At 32.5% G+C, this 13,191-nt stretch overlaps 1 protein-coding gene across 1 annotated transcript in view; it reads left to right on the top strand.

Annotated features, from left to right (window-relative positions):
- The window catches only part of LOC131842559 (calsyntenin-1), a 319,165-nt gene that overhangs the window by 121,169 nt on the left and 184,805 nt on the right, over positions 1-13,191 (top strand). The window lies entirely within an intron of this gene.

Here is a 13,191-nt window from a genome sequence, read left to right as displayed (position 1 = left end):
CTTTTTTTGGCAGGTAGCGGATGTAATAAGGAGTAACTTAGGCTACTTTTATTTTAGAAAAATAAAATAAAATTCCACGCGTACGAAGTCGCGGGAACGGCTAGTCTTATATATTATCACTCCGGAAAACTTACAATTAAGTACGTAGGTACTTTACCTTTTTTTGGGACTATATTTAATGTAGATTAAATATAGTCCCAAAAAAAGGTAAAGTTATTAATATGATAAATATCTCTTTTTACAACATAGATAATTATGATTAACGATATTGACGTTTCCAGTAGCTCCTGTTCAAAAATAATTAATAGTTGCAGTTCTTTATCATTGCTCAATATATTTTCGTAGGCGCTATTAAAAATAATTTATTTTATAACGCACTTAAATTTTGCTCCACAAAATAGCGACGCTACTGAAGCACTATCTGTATTGTTTATCTATATTCACACCATGCATTGAATAATAAAGTTAAACATACGAAACAAAAAGAAAAACAATGTGTGTAATATTTACCAGCAAAAACAAAACCGTGTTTTTTATCATTTTGCATACATGTAAATTAACAACGTTTATTTATTTTGTTTCAGGTAAGTTTTGTATGTTTAACAGCATCACTACAAAAGGGTAAACACAAGTCTCTTATTGGTAAATGGTCAATGGATTATGGACCTTCGGGCGGGGTGCAAAAAGGTTAGTAGGTACTGTGTATAAATTTTGTAACACATTTTAATGAAGACTTATAGTTTTAATAAAAAGCCCAGATTAGATTTTCTCGATTAAGCCAATTAGAGAAAGTTGCTTTACCAAATTGGATTCGGTTTGAGGATTCCAACTGGGTCGTCTACTGTGGTTTGTCGTACAATATATTCTGTTATATTAAATTATATAATAGATATGTAATAAGATTAATTTGTATAGATCAAACAGTAGCTGTTTAGTGTACTGCTTTATTTTCAGGTAGTCGCAGGCTCGATTCTAGCACAAATAAGCCCAGTCTTCGCACGGGTGTACACTGTACATGTATTATATATATAAACTATCTATTAAAAAAACCGCTTCAAAATCCCTCGCGTAGTTTTAAAGATTTAGGCATACATATGGTTCTATAAAATAAAATAATATAGTTTAGGGGTGTCCGGCGGGGGGTTGGAACCATACTAAGTATCTGGCAATGAGCAGCGCAAGTTATAATACTGTTACGAGCAATATGTGAAGTTGAGTTTCATAAAGTAATGAATTTGATATGAAAAACTATACACCTTTGTTACCTGTTACCTGCCAAAGGAACCACGATCCAGGTTTCATGTGTGGGGATCGTTCTTACCTGTGTTGGGGACACACATACAAGAACTTTCACATTTACTAATAAGACGTATGTCTGGCCGTCGTGGGCTCTTGGGCTATATAAAAACAGTTGTAGATTAATTCAAAGATATATTTGCAAGAAATAGAAATAGAAATAGAAATAATCTTTATTCAAATAAACTCATTACAAGCACTTTTGAATAGTCATATTTTGATTCTACCACTCATTCGGAATGCAGATTCATCACAAGAAGAATGAGCAAGAAACTTGTGTGTTGCTCTTTTTTATAGATGTTTTTTTTTATATAAATAATTACAGTGTAACAAGTAAGAGGCATGCGACAATCAACATAGAATGCCATCGGTAATGATAACGTCAGTCGTGATATGATAATTCCTATCCTTGATATCATTCTTCCAACCATTACTTTTATCTTAAATTTTTCTATATCATCTGCCATCTTCCCGACCTCTTGGAAAGACGCGCTTATAATTCCTCTCTCCAAAACCAAAAACCCGCTGAATTTTTCAGACTATCGACCCATTTCCATTCTTCCATTCCTCTCCAAAGTTTTAGAACGGCTTGTCCATAATCAAATATATAATTTCCTTTCTACAAATAATCTTCTAAATCCTCTTCAATCTGGTTTCCGCCCTGGTCATAGCACGACTACAGCTCTGATCAAGATTACCGATGACATTCGACTTGGTATGGACAAATCGCAGCTGACAGTGCTAACATTATTGGATTTCAGTAATGCGTTCAATACCGTAGACTTTGACATCTTACTCAGTTTGCTACGTACTCTTAACATATCTCCAACGGTGATTGAATGGTTTCGTACTTACCTGTATGGGCGCCGGCAGTGTATTCGTATTGATGATATTAGTTCATCCTGGTGTACAACGACTGCGGGCGTACCTCAGGGTGGCGTATTATCTCCTCTTCTCTTCACTTTATTTATCAATTCTATCACACTTCATCTTCGTTCATCCTACCACCTCTATGCAGATGACCTTCAAATTTATTCACAAGCTGATCTGCCTAATATTAGCGATGCTATTCACGATATAAATCTGGATCTCGCCTATATATCTGACTGGAGCAAAGCTTATGGCCTTATATTAAATCCTAAAAAAACACAGTGTATAATTATTGGAAGTTCGTATTTTACTTCTAGATTAGACTTCAATCATCTACCACCAGTTACCTTTGATGGCCATGACATTAAATATTCCGTTCAGGTCAAAAATCTTGGAATTCTTTTTGATGAAAATTTGTCTTGGTCACCACAAATTACACAGTTAAGTCGGAAAATGTTTGCAGCCGTCGGAAGCATTAATAGGTTGCGGAACTTCCTACCAGTGGATACCAAAATTGCGCTAGCAAATTCCTTGTTACTTCCAATCCTAGATTATGCGGATTCCTGCTATGTAAATCTCACTGAAGAACAATTAAATAAACTTGAGCGACTCCAAAATATGTCCATACGATTCATATTTGGTCTCCGTAAGTATGACCACATTTCCAATTTTCGCAATCAACTCAAGTGGCTTCCCATTCGTCTTCGCAGGAATTTTCACATACTATGCCTTCTTTACACCATTCTTTTCCATCCCTCTACTCCAGAATATCTAAAAACAAATTTTTTATTTCACTCTAAATCCCCCGGTTCTGCTTTGCGTAGCACCAGAAGCCTTTGTCTGACGATCCCTGCTCACTCCTCTACATATTATTCCAACTCTTTCACTGTCCAAGCCATTCGCCTTTGGAACTCTCTACCACTCTCCATTCGATCCGCTCAATCTCATACAATATTTAAAAATCGTCTAAGGTCTCATTATCTGTCCCTATAGCAAATTTTTTTTTTTTTCCCTATTTAACTCTGAAATCTTCCAATATATTGAATATATGTATGTATATTTATTTATATATATATATATGTATGTCTATTAATTAGTTTGATAATTCTAGTGTCTTGTGTGTGCCATCTACCTCTTCTGTGTATGTTAGTCCTATCTTGCAGTGTTGGGGAGTATTATGGATTTCTCAGTTGGTTATTATGGTGATTGTAATAAAACTAGGTAATTGTGGATAAATGAAATTAATTTGCTTCCGTATATTGTGAAAAGATCAAATGCAATGAAAAAACAAAAGAAGAACAGTGACAGGAACATTAAAAAGTATATGGCTATAAAAAAGTATTAACAAGGAGGTTTTAATCTCCAACATGCCCCCGGGCGTTGAAAGCCTTGACTTTCAACCATCTTCAGACTCAAGAAGTGGACGAGATATATGTGAGAATGACTTGCAGACAATTCCAGTATCTGTCTTGATATCAGCAACTAGACTAATTGCGTCCTCCTGCTTCAATGATAATTAACCGTCTCAACTTCTACTTAAATAACGGAAGATTGTCCTCTCATCTCTCATCTTAGGACAATGACCACCTTGAAAATATCGGTGATTGTTCGCCATATAATACCTTACTACAATTCTGATACAATACTCCAACGGGATGAAATAATATTGACATAGTTGCTTAATTCGCTGGAATCGCTTCTAATGATGATGAGCATCTTGTATGTAGCTTGGCGCCAGCAATGATGTCAAAACATACGTTGATGGAATGTGTTAGCGGTTTCTAATCTTCTAGGTCTGATGCTGACAGAGTGAGCAGTCGAGAATTCAATACGTCCTTGACTTGAACCAAAACAGTGTTGAGCTCTTCATAAGCTAAATGACAATTTCCCAACACTCTTTTCAATTTAAATTTTGATTTTACGCCCGATTCCCAGAGACTACAATATAATAAAAGCCGGTATTAAATGAAATATTAAATCCTCATTGGCTGCACCATAAATCAAAGAATTGCAGATGTTCTTCAAAAAATTTTGATAAATAATATGTCCCCTTAAATGAAGTACAATTGTCGGAATATATGAACATATCATGTGGATTTCCCATACTAGATGTAAATTTACGTAAATCTAGTAATAATTGTACTCATCACTTCCTACCTTACTAAATGATTCATTTTCTAAATGAATGGTATTAGTTAACATATACTTTTACAAGCCTACAGACACGGTACTGACGAGTAGCTACAGTGAATGGATTTGCTTAATCCAAACCAACAGTTTTAAAAGGGAAAATTCCAGATGAAATCCGAAATTAACTATAAATAAATAGGTATACTTATTACTCATAAAAGGAGATATTGTTTTACCCTTCGTACAAATATAGTACAACACATTAATGAAGGCAGTTTGTAAATCTATTAGTGGACTGTATAATAACATTAGGTGCTTTTGTTATATTTAAAATGTTTATTTATTTATTTAAGACGACGCATTAATTCTAAACATTAACAATGAATACTTTTTATGCAAAATCATTAATTTTATTAATCATATATTTGTCTAAATAATGTAATATTTATATTGCTTAATTAAAAATTAGTATTGCTTAACTATAATTAAAGTTAAAATTAATGCTCTTTTAATTTACTATTACTTTACTAACAGTTTTATTCATAAGTAAATTCTAAGATAAAGGTAGCAGTAAATTATAACCTTAGAAAATATTAAATTGGATATTAAAATTATGTTGACAGTTTTAAACATTGATGTGGAATAATATTTCAACCTTACCACATTTGTCAACACTATAAACATATAAACAAGAGTCATAAAATTATAGACTTTAGTAAAAATATGCAATTCAATAAACTTATATGAATCATACACGAGTACACGACATGTCGTGGTGTTTGCATATTATTTAGAGCAAACAAATTATAATTAATCTCAATCCAGATATGACCAATATCTGGTGATATTTGCTCATCCCAGGTGACCCTGAGTTTTAACAATAATTTTATCATATTAACACAAGGAGAGAGTAAACCTAAGGAATTAAATATCTGCGCGATTATAAACAAAATATCATAATTTGTATGTCCTTTAGGATCCAACTTAACTATACAAAAATATAATACGTCCAAGCTAAATAGTAAAAGGCCGTATAAACCTGGTTGCCAACCGAACCTTAAAGTCTTAGTTGACTCATCAGTCATACCGATATTTAAATTAACTAGAGTGTCATTAAAATCACATGGAATTGGATTACTATATTTCCATTTCCGTAAATTAATGACTGCTGAAAGAAGTGCAGAGCTGACCTGCTCACGAATTTGCTTAACCTCACCAATATCATCCCCACCAGTGAGCATGTCAGCGACATTGAAATCACGAATAATTATGTCACAGATTTTATCATCTTTACACTCTAAATCAATATATAACTGATACAACTTAAAAGGCTTAAATGGGTCGCCATGCAATAAAGTTGATTGTATGCATCTATATTCGGGATGTATAATAATTTGCCTGTACATATTCTCTAAACATAGATCTATGATGTATTTATATTGCTTAAACCAAAGAGATATAGACCTAAGATCTTTCTGTATAGTAGGACCGACATATTGTAAATTATTATAAGAAATACTTAATGAAGTAGGACTACTTTCACGCAGAACTCTATGACAAGGAAAGTAATATTGTACAGAATCCGAATTGTTATTAAAACATTTGGTCATATGACCTAAAGATTCATATTCTGATATGAAATCAGTGTACATTATTTTAAATATAGGTTTATTCACTTTCTTATGCTCTATTGAAAAACTATATTTAGCTCGCTGAAATGAATCGCTTAACATGATAGAGTTTTGTTTCAGTGGTATCCTTTCACAAAATCGACCATCTTTCAAACGAGTAATATTTTTAATAAAACGTTCTTCACATAACTTTTCTTCAACGGAATAATTAGATGACTGAGGACAGACTTGTTCGAACTGACAGAACTGCGTTAATTGAGTTGGAGTCTCATCGTGTATAGAAGAAAAATTACATTTTATATTATGTGAAGACGACGATTTGTAGCCACAGTTTATTGGGCCTGAAACCACCCAACCAAGTTTGGTTTCATGAAGTATCGGCTTATTAATACCTAATTTCAATTGCTGTAAACCTATTAAATCCCAAAATATATCAGCGCCGAGTATTAAGTCGACAGCAGATGGAGAATAAAATTTGGGATCAGCTAAATGAATGTTAGATGGCAATTTTAAATCCGTCAAATTTATTTGACGTGAAGGCACGTTATCGGTAATTGATGGCAAAATGTAACAATTAATATTAACCGAGAAACTATTATTCAATGACTTCATTGATACTCGACACATTTTGCCTACGTGCGATGATATATTATTAATGCCTATTACTGACTTATTTACATTAATTGTAGACAAATTTAACTGACTGTACATTTTCTCTGTCATTAAACATGAAGTGCTACCACTATCGAGTACTGCTCGAGCAACATGCTCGCGGTTATGAATATCATACACCTTAACTAATGCAGTCGATAGTAGGACCTCTTGGCCGCCTCTATTCATATCAGCAACATTAGCTGACAAAGAAATCGGAATATTAGACTCATCGCGTATCCTAACAACAGGTCGCGAAGTTTCTGAAGTTGAACAGACATCAGAATGAAGAGTCTCATTATTTAAAACCGATTTAAGGTCGACCACATGAACGAGAGTGTTATGTTTACGTTTGCAAACTTTACAGCCAGTTTTCTTACAATGATTGGCAAAATGACCTTTACGGAAGCAATTGTAACAAACCTTATAATTTGGTAATAACTGAAAACGTTCATTGTTACTTAATGATAAAAATTGATGACAATTACCTAAACTATGATCACCATTGCATTTAGGACAAACCATTGGAACTATATTATTATTTTGTACAGAGACCATTGACTTACACTTTGACGTAGGTTTAATATATTGAGATGGCTGATTACTAGTACTAACATTACGCGACAACTCAAGACTCTCTAATAAATCCGCACGATTACGCAAGAAGGTAATAAAATCATTAAAGGTAATAGGTTTATTTTTATCTAAGTTACTTTTGAGCTCTTCCCATTCACGATATGATTTTGAATCTAATTTATGAATCACAATATGAATGAGTAAAGTATCCCAGTGTTTAACTGGCTCTCCTAGAGACTCCAAAGCACGGAGGTTTTTATTAACCTGATCTACTACCCGTTTTAACACTGTTGATGACTCCTTTGTGACCGGCTCTATATTAAATAAAGCACTAACATGATTCTGTAATAACAAGCGTTTGTTATCGAACCGTTCACATAAGAGCTGCCAAGCTATCTCATAGTTCTTTGAAGAGAATTCAAATGATTGTATTACAACCGCAGCGGTACCTTCTAATGACGCTCTCAGGTAATGAAACTTGTTAATTGGATCAATATCGTCATTGGAATGTATTAGACTTGTAAATGTGTCACGGAACTCAATCCAGGTATCATAAGATCCATTGTACTTTTTTATTTCAATAATAGGAAGACGGACGGGTTTACAATTATTACCAGATCGAGAACACTTTTCACTATCTACGTTTAAATATTGGTCATGTGTACTACTAAAATCTAAAAGTATTTTCTGTCCTAATGCAAGCAATTTATAATACTGAGATTCAAATTCAGTCCTTTCAGAAATTTGTAAATCACTATTTTCGACAATACATTCTAACTGCAATTGTACTTCATCGAATTGGTCATATAATAATTCAATCTTACCAATCCGTAACTGCAATTCATTGACATCAGTGGGAGTCATTGAAGAAATATCTAATGAATTTAAGTATGTTGAAAATGATGTTAAACGCCCCTTGAAACTACCACGCTTCCTAATTAATCCCTTTTCATCGGTCATTCTGGGAGTCGTGTCGCAAAAATATAAACACACTAATAATAAAATATGCAATTAAAAGTGTTGGGTATAAACTATAATACTCACACACTGTTTGGTATAGACCCAAGCGATACTCCTTGCAGAATGTGGTGGAAAACGTGACGGCAACGGCAGCGACAATTTCTTGTAATTTGTAAAACTCCTTTTCTTAATAAATTGTAATTAATTCAATAAATTCTTACATTCGGCTTCGATCTTGGACCATGTTGGGGAGTATTATGGATTTCTCAGTTGGTTATTATGGTGATTGTAATAAAACTAGGTAATTGTGGATAAATGAAATTAATTTGCTTCCGTATATTGTGAAAAGATCAAATGCAATGAAAAAACAAAAGAAGAACAGTGACAGGAACATTAAAAAGTATATGGCTATAAAAAAGTATTAACAAGGAGGTTTTAATCTCCAACATGCAGGTTGTCTGTAAGAAATTGCTTATAGCGATATAGACCGCCTTTTGTTCATAATTTTCTATTTATTGTTTTTCTTTTTCTTATTGTATTTCTTCTATGTGCACAATAAAGAGTTTATTATTATTATTATTATTATTATAGAAATCGCTACGCACTCATTATTAGTGTAATCAGATAATATTGTCAGTGCTATGTATTTAAAATTTTTCTACAAAAACATTATTATCGTTAACGAATTCTTCAATTTTATAGTAAGCTTTTTTGCAAAGGAAGTGTTTCAAGTCTGTAAGGACTAAACGTGAGAGCTATATATTCGTAACATAAATATCATCTATTATGTACCACTTTTATAACAAAAAATAATCTATGTACACCATGTTCTTATATATAAACTATCTGTTCCCGCGACTTCGTCCGCGTGGAGTTTAACTTCATGTTTCTAAAATAAAAGTAGCCTAAGTTACTCCTTATTACGTTAGCTACATACCAATAAAAGTCCCGTCAAAATCGGTCCAGCCATTTCAGAGATTAGCCGGAACAAACAGACAGACAGACAAAAATTGTAAAAAATATTATTTTGGTGCATGTACCGTATTTATATTCATATGCATGTAGTGAAAAAACGGTTATTTCAATGTTACATACAGACACTCGCAATTTTATCATCATCGTCATCATCGCAGCCCGGAAGATGTCCACCGCTGGACATAGGCCTCCCCCAAAGATCTCCACGACGATCGGTCCTGCGCTGCTCGCATCCAATGCCTTCCAGCGATCTTGACCAGATCGTGGGTCCACTTTGCTATAGGCCTTCCCACGCTGCGTCTTCGGTCTTCATTTTATTTATATGTATAGATAATAATAAAGTTCAACTAGAAATATCCTGGTATTAAATACAGTAATTGTAATAAAATTGTTTCTATAGTTAAAACGAAACTTGTTAACAATAACTATTAAATCATTACTCAGGTATTGTGCACGCACAATGATAATTCGCTTATCATAAATTATTTTTTAATGTTACCTCTAATTTACGCCACTTCTCTATAAATTATCTAAATGTCTCATTAATGTACTTGATAGACAACTTCGTTCTCTCCATCATTATCATTATATAGTATAAAACAAAGTCGCTGTCGCTGTCTGTCCCTATGTATGCTCAAATCTTTAAAACTACGCAACGGATTTTGAAGCGGTTTTTTTAATAGATAGAGTGATTCAAACAGAAGGATTATATGTATAATTAGCTTTTGCCCGCGGCTTCGCTCGTGTTAGGGGTGGAATTTATCATAATCCTTTCTTAAGGGACGCCTACGTCATAGTAGATTTATGCATGCAAAGTCTCAGTCCGATCGGTTTAAAATTGACAAACTTTCATCCCCTATTTTATCCCCTTGGGGGTCGAATTAATCAAAATCCTTTCTTGGCGGATGCCTACGTCATAACATCTACCTGCATGCCAAATTTCAGCCCGATCCGTCCAGTGGTTTGGGCTGTGCGTTGATAGATCACTATGTCAGTCACCTTTGAGTTATATATATTTATATAGATATACATGTACACTCATGCAAACTCGTGGCAAGAGTAAATGTATAAAATCAAATCAAAATATCTTTATTCATGTAGGTCTATTACAGACTCTTATGATTTTCTTTTCAAATGAGGTTGTATTATTACTATTACACATGTAGATTAATTTTTACATTAAATTAAGGAGATTGTATTGACCAACTGTTTGACTTATATATGCTATTGCATTTTTGTAAAAAGGAACTAATTGAATCAGTACACGTACCCCGATATAAATATACTTAACTAGTCTTAACTGGTTTCACCCGCGTAAAATTATAGCCTATATGTTATTCTGATATAACTACATTACAAATTACATACAATATATACATACAATTAAGAATAGAATTTAGAATAGAATTTTTTTATTAACTCGTTTTTACAGTAATAACTTAAGAAATACAAGAATAATTTACACATTAAAAAACGGAGTCAATGTGGACCACAACTCAGCATAATGCTGGAAATAGTTTCCAGCGCTGATTTTCAGTTGGGCCCTCAGTACGGACGCGCAAATATTACAATTAAAAAATACGTATACATTAACTTAATAAATCAGATACTATGCAATTAAAATAAAAATAATAATATCAAGAGAAAAGTATATAAATAATAAAAAGTAAAATTATATATTATTAATCTTAAATAATAATCCTAAAAACATTATATACGTAATGGATAAAAGAAAAAATAAACAATTACAAAGAAATAAAATTAAAAAAAAATATATATATACCCACAGTGAAAAAATATATATATACCCACAATTAGTAAAGTTTCATCAAAATCCGTTCAGTAGTTTTGCGTAAAAGAGTAACAAACATCCATTCATCCATAAATATCTTTAACTAGCCTTCCTCGCCTGAAATTTATAGCCTATATATTATTCTGATGTAGCTATATTACTGTAAAGTTTCATCAAAATCCGTTCAGTAGTTTTGCGTGAAAGAGTAACAAACATCCATCCATCCATAAATATCTTTAAATAGCCTTCCTCGCCTGAAATTTATAGCCTATATATTATTCTGATGTACCTATATTACTGTAAAGTTTCATCAAAATCCGTTCAGTAGTTTTGCGTGAAAGAGTAACAAACATCCATCCATCCATAAATATCTTTAAATAGCCTTCCTCGCCTGAAATTTATAGCCTATATATTATTCTGATGTAGCTATATTACTGTAAAGTTTCATCAAAATCCGTTCAGTAGTTTTACGTGAAAGAGTAACAAACATCCATCCATCCATCCATAAATATCTTTAACTAGACTTCCTCGCCTGAAATTTATAGCCTATATATTATTCTGATGTAGCTATATTACTGTAAAGTTTCATCAAAATCCGTTCAGTAGTTTTGCGTGAAAGAGTAACAAACATCCATCCATCCATAAATATCTTTAAATAGCCTTCACCCGCGTGAAATTTATAGCCTATATATTATTCTGATGTAGCTATATTACTGTAAAGTTTCATCAAAATCCGTTCAGTAGTTTTGCGTGAAAGAGTAACAAACATCCATCCATCCATAAATATCTTTAAATAGCCTTCACCCGCGTGAAATTTATAGCCTATATATTATTCTGATGTAGCTATATTACTGTAAAGTTTCGTCAAAATCCGTTCAGTAGTTTTGCGTAAAAGAGTAACAAACTCACACTCACAAATTATTGCTTTAAAAATATTCATGAACTTATGCAAGTTAACAAAGATATTTATATAGATGGTATATAGATAGATAGACAATTTATTTATTGCCAACATTATAAAATAAATAAAACAAGATATAATAAATAAAATAATGAGAAATTAAGAAATTAAAATTAACATACAAAGTTGGTAATATGAGCTGTCTCAGCTGTTGCCAATATAAGTACAACCCTCAATGATGAAAAGAATAGAAATTCATTCAAATAAACTTGCATTGTAGCACTTTTTAATAGTCATCACATTTTTTTTTTCAATCTACCGCCATTCGGAATGCTTTCTCGAAACTCAGACGAAGTTGCAGGCAACAGCTAGTATGTATATAAAATAACGTCGATGTTCTGTGCGTGACGTTCCAAATTTGAATTTTTATAATTTTTTTTTAAATATAATATAATCATATTTACTGAGCAAAGCCTATTACTCACTAAACGATTACTTGAATGACGAGCGTGCATGGCAATAGTTGTTCATGCACGGGATTTTCATTTAATGTTAGACATAGACACCTATATAAATATATATGTATGTATATATATATATATATATATATATATATATATATAGTAAATAAACTGGCTTTAAAAAAAAAGTTATTCAATTGAGTTTCTTGCCAGTTCTTCTCAATTGGATCTATATACCGAACTAGACGGTAGGGAAAAAAAATTATAATGTAAAAACATAACGTTCATAAGCAACTAAATGATCCTATATGAATAGACGATTTTTGAATTTGAATTTGAATTTGAATTTGAATTTGAAATATATTAAAAAGAGCAACACACAAGTTTCTTGCTCGTTCTTCTTATGATGAATCTGCATTCCGAATGAGTGGTAGAATCAAAATATGACTATTCAAAAGTGCTTGTAATGAGTTTATTTGAATAAAGATTATTTCTATTTCTATTTCTATTTCTATTAAATGGCTATTTGCGATCGCAAAAACTTTACATTTTTAAGTAGAAGTGTGCGAATATAAACTACCAATTAGCACTAATTAAATACCACTTTTCAAAAATTTCGTCTCCCTCAAGATTTTATTAACTGTTAAAAAGGATTTTGTGTGTATGTGTATTTTTTTAAACAAGCATGCTGCCGGTCCATTGATGGTAAGTGGTAACTGTCGCCTGTGTACATGAACAGTGCTACAGGCATCACATTATCATATGCACTCTCACCCGTTGCTGTTCCAGAGGACTATCATGCCCTCTTATTATTTCATCAAAATCGGTCAAGCCGTTTCGGAGGAGTATAAACATAAAACACGAGAATTTTATATACATACTAGCTGCAATCACGTCTTCGTCCGCGTGGAATTTAACTTTATTTTTCTAAAGTGAAATAAAATTTCT

This window comes from Achroia grisella, unplaced genomic scaffold, assembly GCF_030625045.1.
Source record: "Achroia grisella isolate CSIRO2021 unplaced genomic scaffold, CSIRO_AGI_Agris_v1 utg241, whole genome shotgun sequence".
NCBI lineage: Eukaryota > Metazoa > Arthropoda > Insecta > Lepidoptera > Pyralidae > Achroia > Achroia grisella.
The sequence above is the reverse complement of the archived record's forward strand: the minus strand, read 5'-3'. Positions and strand labels throughout refer to the sequence as shown.